The sequence below is a fragment of the Lissotriton vulgaris genome, chromosome 11 (assembly GCF_964263255.1).
Source record: "Lissotriton vulgaris chromosome 11, aLisVul1.2, whole genome shotgun sequence".
In the NCBI taxonomy this organism is placed as follows: domain Eukaryota; kingdom Metazoa; phylum Chordata; class Amphibia; order Caudata; family Salamandridae; genus Lissotriton; species Lissotriton vulgaris.
In genome coordinates, this window is record NC_141699.1 from 306,831,809 (window position 1) to 306,846,446 (window position 14,638).

The 14,638-nt window shown below is 48.2% G+C and overlaps 1 protein-coding gene across 1 annotated transcript in view; it reads left to right on the forward strand.

The window, feature by feature from the left end:
* LOC147679698 (tyrosinase-like) overlaps positions 1 to 14,638 on the forward strand; it is a 204,714-nt gene that overhangs the window by 30,346 nt on the left and 159,730 nt on the right. The window lies entirely within an intron of this gene.

Below are 14,638 nucleotides of genomic sequence, written 5' to 3' on the forward strand. Positions count from 1 at the left end.
TAGTCAAAGACTGATAACATACACCCACTGATTCACCAATACAACTTGGTGTATATATATTTAACACTCAGAAACTTTTAAAAAATACTCTCATTCACTGGATGATGTAATCAGTGATGTCATTTGTGATGTCATTTGGGATGTCATCAGTGCTGTCACTGACCATGTCATGAGTGATGTAATATGTGAGGAGGTCATAAGTAGTGCATTGCAGGGGTGTGAGTTATAGTTAGCTTACAGGATATAGCGGTAGGGAGGTGGTGGTTCTCAGGGCTATGGGTAGGGGTTCCACGTGGGACCTGCATTTTTTCAAAGGAAAGCCACAGAGAGGTGGCAGGCTCGGAGCTGCGTGGGGGTCCATGCCGCCCCTGCCGAATTTGGTGTACGTCCAATCAGTGGTTCCTATGGGAATTAACATGACAAACCCAACCTTATTTTGTGACCCAAATTCTCGGTCCCCACTGCACGGATCAACCCCAAACATTCCATGACCACCAGAACCTTAGATAATAAACTAAGCATTTTATTTTAACGTTTTGGCGGGCTTCGCTGATCCAGCGTGAATCCTGCTGAATTATTTAGAAAAAATACTTTATTGGCCCTGCGAGGTCCCTGTGGGTCACCCCCAAGAAGCCTAAGGGGTCCAGGTGTTTCGACCCTGTCCCCTTTTCTTTTTTTTAATGTTTTTACTGTGACTTGGCTCAACTGAGTCACAAGATGGCTGCCAACACTTCCTGGTTTGAATTATTGGCAGCCAATCAGATCTCGCTAGAGGGATCTGACCTTTGCACAGGATCGCGTTAAGGTGCTTGCCTCCTCCATCACTAATTTTTTAACACTAACTGCTATATCACTCATATCTTGTTTTTAATTGATTTTACATCTGTCACCATTGTTATTACTTGAGGAGCTGTGTTCAATGCTCCAGGGGGGAGTGAGGGAATTTGCACTTGACAAGGGCTCATGCTGGGCTGGCGCCGGGTTAGCGTTCTAGATGCTGAACCAGACGTGCAGCTGATGGCATAAATAAACCAGATTGCACGACCACGCTGCTGGTGTGCCAAAGGCAAGCCCATCTGCGCCTGTCCGTGCCCATCCCGGTCCAGGGGCCAGAACCCCTGTTTCTGTGCCCCCATAAAGACTCTCCTACTCCAGTTCTGTGTTGAAACAGTTAAATAGAGTCCCTGTTCCTAGGTGTACGCATACCGTTGTTTTGTAGGTGTATCAAGATATGTGCCTATACTGTGATTTTAGACTCACCCCACTGGACTTCCCATCTCTCCCAATGGGGCCCACCTATCAACTTCTCTTATTGAACTGCAGATCCCTGCCCAAGCATACCACCGAGATTTTCATGCTGCTAAAAGACCTTGGGCCAGAGGTTCTGTTTCTCACGGAGACTTGGCTCAACGTTAGTTCAGAGTAGGATATTGTTCAAACATTCCCCCGGATACTTAATCCAGAGGAAAGACAGAATGGCAGGAGTGGGTGGTGGGATTGCCATAATTTACAAAGATCACTTGACCTGTAGACTTCTAGAGAGTCTATTATCAGACTGCGAGAATTTTCATTTTTCTATCGAATGTACCCCATCATTGTCATTCTCGGGCATACTCATCTATCCCCCAAGTGGGTCAATAGGCCAATCTGGCAAATCCCTGATGAAGACAGTTATGACCCTAGCTAGCTCCTTGGCTAATTTTACTTTCCTTGGAGATTTTAATCTTCATTTTGATGATCTGTTAGCACCATCAGTGACTAAACTTACACAAGACCTGATGGCTTGTCAACTTCACCAGAAGGTCTCACAAGCAACTCACACTAAAGGTCACCTTCTTGATCCAATTTTTTTTAACCTGATGGAACTCAAAGCTGAAGCTCCCATTGCCATTCCATGGTCTGACCATTTCCTAATTCCCACAATATGGGCCCCATTGACCACCACTTTGACACACAGTCAACGCGAACACTGATCTAACCTTGGCCCAAACTCCCATTGGAAGAATGGATCCAGGAAATGGGAAATACCGAACCGAAATTGGAACTTAACCCAATCACAGACTACCAGAATTTCACACACTGGATCGATGAATCACTGAACACAGTGCTTCCCAAGAAATTAATCCAGAAGAAAGGGGGCTACAACAAGTCCACATGGGTCTCACCAGAGCTGCGGGTGCTAAAACAAAAATGCAAGCGTCTAGCGAGGATATGGAGGAAATATTTCTCTGTAGCTAAGAAACTAATATAGGATAGCTATTAGAGAATACAAAGCTGATATAAAACGAGCCCAGGCCATTTACTATGAGGAAAAGATTTCAGGAGCAGCCAATTCCTCCAGAGAGACCTTTTTGATAGCAAAAAAACTCCTCAAAGCCCCGGACCCCCCAGCAGCACCTGACCCTTCAGGAGACCGCTGTAACAAACTTGCAGAATTCTTTGCCACAAAAGTTCATAATATTCTAAAGCACCTCCCACTTAGAGATGATGACACTCTTGAGCCGACTGCTGCTGACCAGCATGGAAATAAATACCATCTGGAGACCTTCACAACGCAGACTCAGGAGTCATTCTTGGCTATCTTATCCACGGTCAAATCGGGCTCACCATTAGACCCTGCACCTCCTAACATCTTAAAGTTGGCTGCATCTACAGTGGCCCCTATTATGACCAGCTTGATTAATTCTTCCCTCTTATTAGAGATTATTCCCCCTGAATGGAAGAGAGCTATGGTAAAAGCTCTGCTGGAAATGCCTAACCTGGACCCAGCAGATTTGGGCAATTATCGTCCTCTTTCGCTTCTCCCGGTAATGGGCAAAATTGCAGAGCAAATTGTCAACCATACTCTCTCCACGTTCCTGGAATCCAAGAACCTGCTCCACTCCTCACAAATGGGCTCCCGCCCACACCAGGGCTCCAAGACCACCTTATTGGCGGTTGTGTAGGAAGCGAGGAAGATTCTCGACTTAGGAGGTACAGCCGCCATAATACTCCTCGACCTAATCGCGGCCTTTAACACAGTGAATCATCATATCTTGGCGCACCGTCTCAGGAATATAGGAGTGTCCGGCAAGGTGTTATCATGGCTCCAATCCTTTTTGGAGGACAGGTGCTTCCAGGTGTTTGGAGGTGACTTCCTGTCAAAACCGGTCCCCCGCAGGTGTGGAGTCCCACAGGGCTCATCCTTGAGCCCAACCCTTTTTAATGTCTATATGCATCCACTGGTGGCGATTCCTACCCCCCTTTGGGATTCATATAGTCACGTATGCCGATGACACTCACTTGGTGGTGGTTTTGACCCAGGCAAACGATACGCCCCCGGATCTCCGTGACTGTCTTGAGGAAGTCACTAAGTGGATGAGTCTATCCCACTTAAAACAAAACGGTGATAAAACAGAGCTATGCTATTTGGCAACCAGCTACATGTTAAAGCCAATACCATGTGGCCAGCTTGTATGGGATCGGCCCCCATCCCAAAAAAAGAGATACAAAGTCTGGGGATCTGGTTGGACCAAGACCTCTCATTTAAAGTCCAAGCCAGAAAAAAACACTGGTCTTTGTTTTGGCTTGCTAAGGATGATCCACAAAGTTCTTTCACTCTTACCGGACCAAGCCAAAACAAATGCTGGTCCATGCGCTCATCCTATCCAGAATGCACTATGGTTTATTTGGGCACCCCTAACCATGTCTCAAAACTGCAGATTGTGCAGAACTCTGCTGCAAGACTGCTCACAGGAACCCAGAACCAACGTGAAGCAAAACTGGCACTATGCATGCTACACTGCTTACTGGTGCAAGAAATAATTAATTTTAAGGCACTGTGTGTTGCCCACAAATCCCTAGGCTGAAATGTGCCTCCCGCGATACAATACAAAAGATGGTCTAGTAGCACAATTTAGCATAAAACATAAACAACTTTACTAGCATTCACTATTAGGAATTCTAGTCACTGTTGCAATTTCATGCAGTTTATTTGCATTAGATTTTGATTTATCAGTTTGGGCAATGCAGTTGCTCTTTCATTTCAAAGTTATTGTGAACATTTCCAAAAAAGTGAAAGGTGCTCCAGATGGGGGGATGAAGGAAAGGATGGTGATAGTGATTAACGAGTGGGGGTTGTGGGCAAGGCCAGGGTAGTGTGACATATATACATTGGTATCACATATTGGTACCAGTCCGGCCTTGGTGTAAGGTCAGTTGTTCCAGAAATAACACATAGTAGTGTGTGGACACTATCACAGTAGTTTAGAGTTGTCCTAGCTTGTGAGTTGGATGGAAGTCCACATTTCGACCCCTATTGGGTACACCAGGTGAGTTCAACCTTAGGATGGGGTCTTCCTCAGGACTGAAAAGAGCACCAAAATGTAAATGCTCCAGGCGTGTTTCCTATGCACTGGGAATATTTGTCAAGACTGGGCTTAGCCCAGCTCTCAATGGACGGGTGGGCGTACGGCCCTCTATGCACGTACAGGCATAATACCAATGCAGGTTAATAAGTCCCTCTCATATTCCAGAGAAAATAGTGAGAAACAACGTAGTAGTCGACTTTCTGTCTCTTCCTCCTCTCAATACTGACTTAAATTTCCATTCTTAAGTCTTAGAGAATGTTTCTGCATCTATCAACATAGCTTGTCAGGCGAAGGGATGGTTCCAAAGAAAGTCTTTGGCCGATGCTATTGTTAAAGCTCCTGCTTGTGATAACAGGGAAAAACGTCTTTCATTTGGAGGACTCTGAAGTTCCAGTTTCACAAATCCACAGCTGCTCAGCTCAATTAAATTGTTGTGTTCTGCAACTGAGTTCACATGTTCACCTAATCCAAGAGCTATTTCAGATAATTTGCCTTTACAGGACAAGGGATCAGAAAGCTCTATGTAAATGGTTGCAGTGCAATCACTTCAGACCACATTTGACCCACTTCTTCACAGAGAGGCTAGTTTTAGCTCCAGGCCATAAGACTTTCAGCAGGTCAGGAAAACCATTGTCAACTCACCCGTCAGCCCCTGTGTCCCATTGAGCTACGCCGGAGGTGCGCTATCCAGTGATGCAGCATAGTAGCAGGTGTCCCATGCAATGTGTACCCTCGACTCCTTCTGCGAGGCGCGCACAACTCTCAAACACAGCGCACATAAAAGTCCGGCTCAAACTGGTACTGACGGCACCACAAGGGCACCTGCATCCCCTGAAGCCTGAGACAGCCCCGAAGTTTGACACCTACATCTATCTGTCTAGGAATCTGGCCGTTCCGGGAACAGCCCCTACCTGCAAGTGGGTCGCTCTCAAATGTGCCTCCCATCATCAAATCAATGATTTGCCCATACAAGGCCAACAGAAGCCTTCACTCGGATGAGATATACCTTACTGTGGAACCAGGATAAGGAAGGCCAGAAGTGGAGGCCGGCGTTTCTCGTACAATTGTGGAACAGCCTGCCGTTACAGCTGTGCAGACAATCAAACCACCTAGCCTTCCGCACACAACTTAAAACCTGGCTCTTTCCATAGAAGGCAGGACGTACTCTAGAATGGATTTACAACATTTAACAAAAAATTCACTTTTTGGTACAACAGCTACATTTCTGCCAAATTTGGTGAAATTCCGTTCAGCAGTTTGTGCTGTAGCATTGTTTAAATTTTCTCATGGAAATAACATTGGGGAAAAGGCATTTTGGTACCCCCCTTTTTCTCGGGCCCTGCTTGACAGATCACCCCAAAACTTTCAAGACAGCAGCTGAAGTGTGGTTAAAACTAGCTTTGAACATTTTGTAAAGATCTATCAAACAATGCAAAAGTTATTGTTAAAACAAAAAATGCTCTACCTAAGGAAATCACATCCTCAATCAATCAATCAATCAATCAGTGACACTTATAAAGCGCGCTACATACCCGTAGGGTCTCAAGGCGCTGGGGGGGGGGGTAGGGGGGGGGGGTCCGCTACTGCTCGAACAGCCAGGTCTTCAGCTTCAGTGGTCTTGGGTCAGGCGCAGGTCGGGAGGGAGGGAGTTCCAGGTCTTGGCGGCCAGGTAGGAGAAGGACCTTCCTCCTGTAGTCGCTCTTCGGATGCGGGGGACGGCGGCGAGGGCGTGGTTGGCTGATCGGAGGTGGCGTTTGGGAGCGTAGAAGTTGACTCGGCTGTTGAGGTAGCTCGGGCCTTGGTCGTGTAGGGCTTTGTGTGCGTGGGTGAGGAGGCGGAAGGTGATTCTTTTGTTGACGGGGAGCCAGTGAAGGTCTCTCAGATGTCCGGAGATGTGGCTGGTTCGTGGGATGTCGAGGATGAGTCTGGCTGAGGCGTTCTGGATCCGCTGGAGTCTCTTCTGGAGCTTGGCGGTGGTACCGGCGTAGAGGGCGTTGCCGTAGTCCAGTCGGCTGGTGACGAGGGCCTGGGTGACGGTCTTCCTGGTCTCGGTGGGGATCCACCAGAAGATCTTCCGTAGCATGCGTAGGATGTTGAAGCACGCCGAGGAGACGTTGTTGACTTGCCTGGTCATGAAGAGGGAGGAGTCCAGGATGAAGCCCAGGTTGCGTGCGTGGTCTGTCGGTTTGGGTGCGGTGCCCAGGGCGGGAGGCCACCAGGAGTCGTCCCAGGCGGAGGGCGAGGAGCCCAGGATGAGGACCTCCGTCTTGTCCGAGTTCAGTTTCAGGCGGCTGGTCGTCATCCACTCGGCCACCTCTTTCATCCCTTCGTGCAGGTTGGCTCTGGCGGCGGCGGGGTCGTTGGTCAGGGAGAGGATCAGCTGGGTGTCGTCGGCGTAGGAGATTATGCTGAGGTTGTGTTTGCGTACGATGGCCGCGAGGGGGCTCATGTAGACGTTGAAGAGGGTGGGGCTCAGAGATGATCCTTGAGGGACGCCGCAGATGACTTCGGAGGCCTCTGACTTGTACGGTGGTAGGCGGACTCTCTGTGTTCTTCCGTCGAGGGAGGAGATGATCCATTCCAGCGCCTTGTCCTGGATTCCGATGTTGCTGAGGCGCCGTACTAGGGTGCGGTGGCAGACCGTGTCGAATGCCGCGGAGAGGTCTAGGAGGATGAGGGCCGCTGTTTCTCCATTGTCCATCAGGGCTCGGATGTCATCGGTGGCGGCGATGAGGGCGGTCTCGGTGCTGTTATTGGCTCGGAAGCCGGACTGTGAGGGGTCGAGGGATCCGTTCGTCTCGAGGAAGGCGGCCATCTGCTTGTTGACGGTCTTCTCGATGACTTTGGCTGGAAACGGGAGGAGCGAGATGGGGCGGTAGTTCTTGAGGTCGGTGGGGTCCGCTGTTGGTTTCTTGAGTAGAGCGCTGAGTTCGGCGTGTTTCCAGCTCTCAGGGAAGATGGTGGTGTCGAAGGATGTGTTGATGATGTCTCGCAAGTGGGGTGCGATGACAGCGTCGGCCTTGTTGAAGACGTGGTGAGGGCAGGGGTCGGTCGGTGATCCGGAGTGGATGAAGTTCATCGTGCGGATGGTGTCTTCGGTGCTGATCGGGGTCCAGGCGTGGAGGGTGGTGGTGGGGGGTGGTTGTTCGGTCATGGTGTGCATTGTTGGTTGTTGAAGCTGTTGTGTATGTCCGCGATCTTGTTGTGGAAGTATGAGGCGAGGGAGTTGCAGAGGTCTTGCGATGGGGTGATGCCGTTGTTTCCTGCGCTGCGGTTGGAAAGCTCTTTCACGATGTTGAAGAGTTCCTTGCAGTTGTGTGCGTTGTTGTCCAACCGGTCCTTGAATGCTGTTTTCTTGGCGGCGCGGATCAGCTGGTGGTGTTTCCGGGTGGCAAGTTTGAAGGAGGTCCTGTTGTCCGGTGTCGGTTCCCTTCTCCAGACTTTCTCGAGGGCTCGGCAGTTCTTCTTGGAGCTCTTGAGTTCGTCGGTGAACCACGGGGCTTTCTTGCTGCCGGGTCTGCTGGGCGGGGTCCTCAGCGGGGCGAGCTCGTCCGCGCAGATGCTGATCCACTTCGTGAGGTTGTCGGCGGCCTGGCTGGGGTTCGCTGAGCTGGCAGGAGGGTGCTGGCTCAGGGAGGTGGCGAGCTGGTCTGCTGTGATCTTGTTCCAGCTTCTGCGGGCGGCCTGTTGCTGGTGTTGGTGGGTCGTCGTTCTCTTGAAGGTGAAGTGGACGCAGCTGTGGTCCGTCCATTGGAGCTCTGTGGCGTGGCTGAAGTCGATGTCTGTGCTGGAAGAGAAGACTGCGTCGAGTGTGTGTCCGGCGAGGTGGGTGGGGGTGGACACCAGTTGCTTGAGTCCAAGGTTGGCGAGGTTGTCGAGCAGGGTGCTGGTGTTGCGGTCGTTGTTGTTCTCCAGATGGAAGTTGAGGTCTCCCAGGAGGATGTAGTCAGCGGAGGGGAGGGCATGCGGGCTGACGAAGTCGGCGATGTCCTCGCTGAATTGTGTGCGTGGTCCAGGGGGTCGGTAGATCAGGGTGCCTCTGAGGGTGGTGTTTGGGTTGGTGTGGATCTGGAAATGCAGGTGTTCGGCGCTGGTCAGGGTGTTGTCGGTGCTGGTCGTGAGACGGATGGTGTTCCTGTGGATGATGGCGATGCCTCCTCCCATCTGGTTGGCGTTTCGGTCCCTCCGGACGATCTTGTAGCCCTCTGGGATAGCGATGGCGATGTCGGGAGCTGAAGAGGCGTTCATCCATGTCTCCGTGAGGAAGGCAACGTCAGGGGCTGTGGCGTCTAGAAGGTTCCAGAGTTCGATGGCGTGTCTGTGGACGGAGCGGGTGTTGAGCAGGATGCACTTGAGGTGGGTGCTGCTGGTGTTCGACTTGGCGGGTGCTGGTGCGAGGCTGGTCCGGATGCAGGAGAACTTGCAGGCGTGGCAGCTGAAAGGTCCGTGGGTACGTCGTGGAGTGGCTTGATGGCATTCTGGGAGTCGGCCGGTGTTGAGTGCGGTGAGGGAGGCGGCAGAGTACGTCAAGCGGGTCGGTCGGGGTCTTCGGGGGCCAGGGGTCCTGGCACTGGTCGCGATCCGGTCGCGGACGGGCGCAGACGGGCTTACCTTTGGCGCGCCTTCGGCGCACAATCGGCGCACCCGCTGCGCGTGACCGCTGCGCGTTCGCACGGTCGCCATTTAAGGCGAAGTGCGCGGGTGGGCGGAGCAGCTGGGAGGCGGGAGCGGGGAGGGAACAGAAGAGAAAAGGGGCGGGGCTAATGGCGGTGGCGGGAAGCGGGAGCGGGGAGGGAGAGCGGAGGGCGGCGAGGTAGGCGGGCAAACAGGAAGGAGACAAGCACAAATGCACAAATGGAGGGCAAAACACGAAGCAAAACGGCACAAAAAAATACAGGCACTAATGCAGGTCAAAACGGAGGAAAAACAGTTAAACAAACGATCATACGGCACACAAAGAAAACAAGCACAAATTTAGGTCAAAAACCGGCGAAAACCAAAGGGGAGCGCTCAAGGCGGCAGCGAGGCCGGCGCTGAGGCAGAAGGCAGGCACTGGGGCACACGCAGCAGCTGGTGGCCGTGCGGCGCGGGGGTGTCCCACAAGTGGGTCACACTCACCTGCGTCGCACGGTCGCCATTTAAGGCCAAGTGCGCGGGTGGGCGGAACAGCTGGGAGGCGGGAGCGGGGAGGGAACAGAAGAGAAAAGGGGCGGGGCTAATGGCGGTGGCGGGAAGCGGGAGTGGGGAGGGAGAGCGGAGGGCGGCGAGGTAGGCGGGCAAACAGGAAGGAGACAAGCACAAATGCACAAATGGAGGGCAAAACACGAAGCAAAACGGCACAAAAAAATACAGGCACTAATGCAGGTCAAAACGGAGGAAAAACAGTTAAACAAACGATCATACGGCACACAAAGAAAACAAGCACAAATTTAGGTCAAAAACCGGCGAAAACCAAAGGGGAGCGCTCAAGGCGGCAGCGAGGCCGGCGCTGAGGCAGAAGGCAGGCACTGGGGCACACGCAGCAGCTGGTGGCCGTGCGGCGCGGGGGTGTCCCATAACTACCTACTGGTAAGGATATATAGGTAAAGCAGTTTTTGACTTGCCTATAACTTTGGCGTCGTTTGACCAATCTTCATGAAATTTTCCAAAAAAGAGGGTCAAAGTAGGTTGTGGTTGTCAGGGAAAGTTTTGGGGTGATCCGTGCAGTGGGGACTAAGAATGAGAGGTGCGAAATAATGTTGCCTTAGTAATGTAAATTCTCATTGGAGCCTTTAGCCACACCTACAGCCCGAACCACTGAACGGACGTGCACCAAATTTAGCAGGGAGGGAGATCTAATTTCAAGGAAGTGCCTTTTGCTTATTTGGTGAAAGCCGTTCAGTAGTTGTTGAGAAATGTAAGTTTTAAATTAGTGATATCTCTGACCGCGGATATTTCGCAGTGGTTTCGTGATTCATCGAAAATGCATGCGCCAATAAGAATGCTCTGATTGGCTGGACTGAACCTGAACAGAAATTTGCGGTTTACATTTAATTGCTCGGGAACGGTCCCCGGGGCTGAAAATTTCTGAAAAATCTAATATACGGGGTCAGAATAGAGGTACTCTGACCTCATGATTGAGCAATGGGGTGTTAGTGACATTATGTTGCAATTTATATCCTAATAATCAATACTCCTATCATAAAATAGAATATCAGGACTTATGCCAATTGATTGTTTAAACCTAAACAAGGCACCAACATTTTTCACACAGGTTGCCTATCTATAGTTGGAACTCCAATAATTCCTTAATGCTTAGTAGTTGATGCGCATTGACCTCCATGATTTAAGGGTATCGTCAGGACAAAGAACTGGGTACAACAACAAAAAACAGAAATAAATGCACTGCCATATTGTATTACCTTTTGTGGGCATGTCACATTTGACTTAACCCATCGGAATAATTTTTACTGTTACTTGGACTTTGAAGTATTCTTCGTTTTGTTTGTCTCTGACAGTTTCATCTTAACAAAATGTACACAGATGAATATATCAAAGTATAGATATCTTTCAAATGAAAACGTTTGGTGCCTTGTTTAGGTTTAATCAATACGTTGTCATAGCCCCTGATGTTCTATTTCATGATAGGAGTATAGATTATTGGGATACAAAAATTTTAACTCCTACATTTGGAAAAGTAGCAGAATGGTACATTTTAAGGTGGATTATAATTATAAAAACTAATAACATTTTCATATTTTCTTTTGTAGATTTTTAGAACCCAAGAATGCATTGTGGGTCATTTAACTTCATTTGACATTTACTGATGGTTATGCTATCCAATGTTAATGATTTTTCATGCAAAACTAACAAAAAATGTTTCAATCAATTATATGCATTGAGATTGTGGTAATGTTCATTAAACTTCTTGGTTATAATGAATTATTATCTATGTAAATAATTTCAAACAAGGTATATGAATGTTTCTGACGTTTTTCAAGTTGTCTAACCTTGCTGAAACAATAGAATGAACCGCTAGGTTCATACTTTTAGAAAGTTGGCATTTTCTTGTCCTAACCATGTGGTGCCTGCAGCCTGAGTCCAGCATCACATGACTGTGATTAGAGTGGTAGTTGGCCTTTGTGCATACCTTCCAGACAGTGAGGCAAAGGAAGACTAGGTATTGACAATGTGGGCCATTCTAGCTGTTCCCTTACCCACTTACATTTGAAAGGGACTTCCTCCAACACACTCATGAATAACGTTTGCCAACGTAGACCCCATGAAAGCCTAGGCAAGAGGAAGGGGGTGCATTTTCACCACCAGATGTAGAAATGCCTAGATGTTTCTCTCACTTAAAAGGCTGGTACCAGGTATACATATTTGACCCTCGGACTAACTCTTCAGTTTACTGTTGGATCTGCAGAGGGCACACAGAAGGACTGCCTTCTATTTCAGAAGACAGCCCTGCTGATTGAAGCCTGCTTTGTACTTCAGAGGAGTGCCTGGCTGTTTGAAGCATGCCTTGTATGCGTAAAGGATTCACAGCCTCCCTTGCCACTTGAACCCAGAAAAACCACAGTGACCCAATGGGCTAGTTGACTGACTTCATGTTCTGAGTTACAGGGACACAACAAGCTCCAAAAATGTGTCACCTGCACCTGGACCCTGTCTGAAGTGAGTTCTACCCTCCATGTGGTGCCGCACTAGTCCTGGACCATTGGAAGTTGTGCTAAGGGTGCCCAAGCAGCCAAACCTGACCCTTGGGATTTCAAAGATTTCCCACCAAAATGTGGCCTATGAACCGACATGAGACTGGGACCTACCTGCTCACTGATCCACCCAAGATGCATTGCTGGAAGGCCTGACTTTGCGGAAGACCCCTCTACGTTCTTCTCCACAGCAGAAAATCGTGTTCAGCGGTTCTTCTCAGAAGGGGCATCTGGGTATCTGGCCTTGTGGTGTCCTCGTGAGCTACAGTGTGTGGTTAAGTCCCACTAGAAATGTTGCCTTGCACCCGCTAATTATGACCTTTTCAGCAACTTTCTATCCTCATTTCTACTGAGTATGAAGGTAAGCACAGATGGGATCCAATCCACTCTTTTCAACTTAGCTGAGCCCCATTGTAGTGGGCCTTAACTGGAGAATGTGCCCTGGTTTTATGCAAGTTGGCGCTTTGTTCTTTTTGGTGCTATTTTTCACTTGCAACTTTACACATTTTTAACTCTGTTCCTACTGATTGGAATTTCGTCATGTTGGTGTCAAATTAATATTACATTTTTCTCCATATTTCTAAATTGGTGTGGGATTATTGTTGTGTTGTGTTTTCATTTTATTACTGTTTCGATGGTGCATAAAATGTTCACACAGTACCTCTGAGCTAAGCCTGACTACTTTTGTGCCAAGCTTCAAGAGGATTAAGCACAGTTTGATTTAATATCATTTGTGGTTCACCTAGACAAGGATTGTGATTGTAGCTTGAGAAGGATTTTCACCATCTTCAACCAATAACTAAAAGTTCTAACACGGATGTTCTCCCATCAGACTAGAGGATATACCAACCTCCCCCCCATAGAGTTATCATTTATTCTCTAATAGAGCAGGAAAAGGATCATGTTCTTTTATGTAGTGTGCATTTGTATAGTGAATCACTCACCTGGGAGGGTATCCTGCCACTGAAGTGGGAGCTTTAAGGGAAGGGCTAAATGAAGAGACAGATCTTCAGTTTCTTTTGGCATTCAAGACCTGATGGGGGGGCTCTGATGTGACAGGGCAGGTCATTCTAGGCTTTAGGAGCAGGTCTGGAGAAGGAGCGAGCCTCTCATATCTCACTATCACCTCTTCTATGTCCAATAGAGACCAGGGCTGGCTTAAGCATTGGTGGCGTCCAGTGCCACAATCATTTTTGGCACCCCCAATGACCTCCTCCTCGGATTCTCTCACTTCCACTGCGGAAATGTGCCACTCATCTCTCCAGATTCCATCTCTCACATACATTTAATTTGTTTTAAAGCATTGATAAAGACTGGTGTTACCAATAAGAATGTATATCTACCCAAAAGAACCCTTTTCAGCAAAATTAGGAATGGATAATGAAAGACTGGGGGAAAAATCATAGCGTCCTAAACTATTTTATGCAATTTGCATGCAGCTCTTTGACAGATCGTAAGAGTCACTGTCCTATAGTAGCGTTGTAACAAACGGATCTCTGTGACAAAAGCAGTTATCCACTCAGCTACATACATAAAATACCGATCTGTGATCTGCTCGGTGCGCATTCTGTGCTGCAGGAATATTAACCCTTTGTGCTACTTCATGGCGAGTCAAAACTGCCACTAGACAAAACTTCCATCTCGCTCTCTCTAGCAGGTGCATTAATCACAAGAGTAATCGTGACATTTTTATTGCTACCTGAAAGTTGGACACACAAGGAACTCTGCCGCATGTGTTTTTGCTAAAAACACTGCACCCTTGAGTTCAGTGCCTTCTTGCCCAAGTCAGTGCAGTTGCGGCCGCACCAGGCGCACTGCCCTAAAGCTGACCCTGATAAAGACAATGGCATATTGGTAGGCTCATGAACCTTCTTGCATTTTTTTCACAAGAAATATTGTATGTGGCGTTGCTTTTGCATTTTTAGATCAATCATAAAAATTCCCATCTCAGAGGTTTGTTGGCACTTTATAAAGATCAGTCCTCTGGTTAGCAAATGCACATAGGGGCATATTATCAAGAAGGGCGTTAAAATTATTGCTGCTTTAGTGGCAGTAAACTGACGCTAAAGCGGCGATAATGTGCTTGCGAATATGCCCTTGTGCATTCCCATAGAAGCCCATGTTCTGGTGTGAACATGGGCTTCTATAGGAATTCTCAAGGGCATATTATCAAGCCCATTATCGCCGCGTTAGCGGCAGTTTCGTGCCGCTACAGCGGCGATAATTTTAACGCCCTTCTTGATAATATGCCCCTAAGTTTCAAAAGAATAATAAACCTAAAATTTCCACCTCGGTTAAGGTATGTTGCTTTTTATAGGAGTGTTAAACGACTCCTTGCCTGGCTTGGTAATTGACTTTGGATTTCCTTTTTCTTTATTTATGTATGGCCAAAGATAATAGGCACTCATCTAAAAACTATTTTTGACCCTAAAATTTACTTTGGTTGCACAAGTGACCTGATGTACGAGTGTAATTTCATGTTTGTAATAAAAAAAGTGAATTTATACTTCTACTTTAATATACTAAGCTGAAATAATGCCTTTTTTGGAGAAAAATAAGAAAGTGGAAATGCACTTTTTCTTAGCATTCACATGTGGG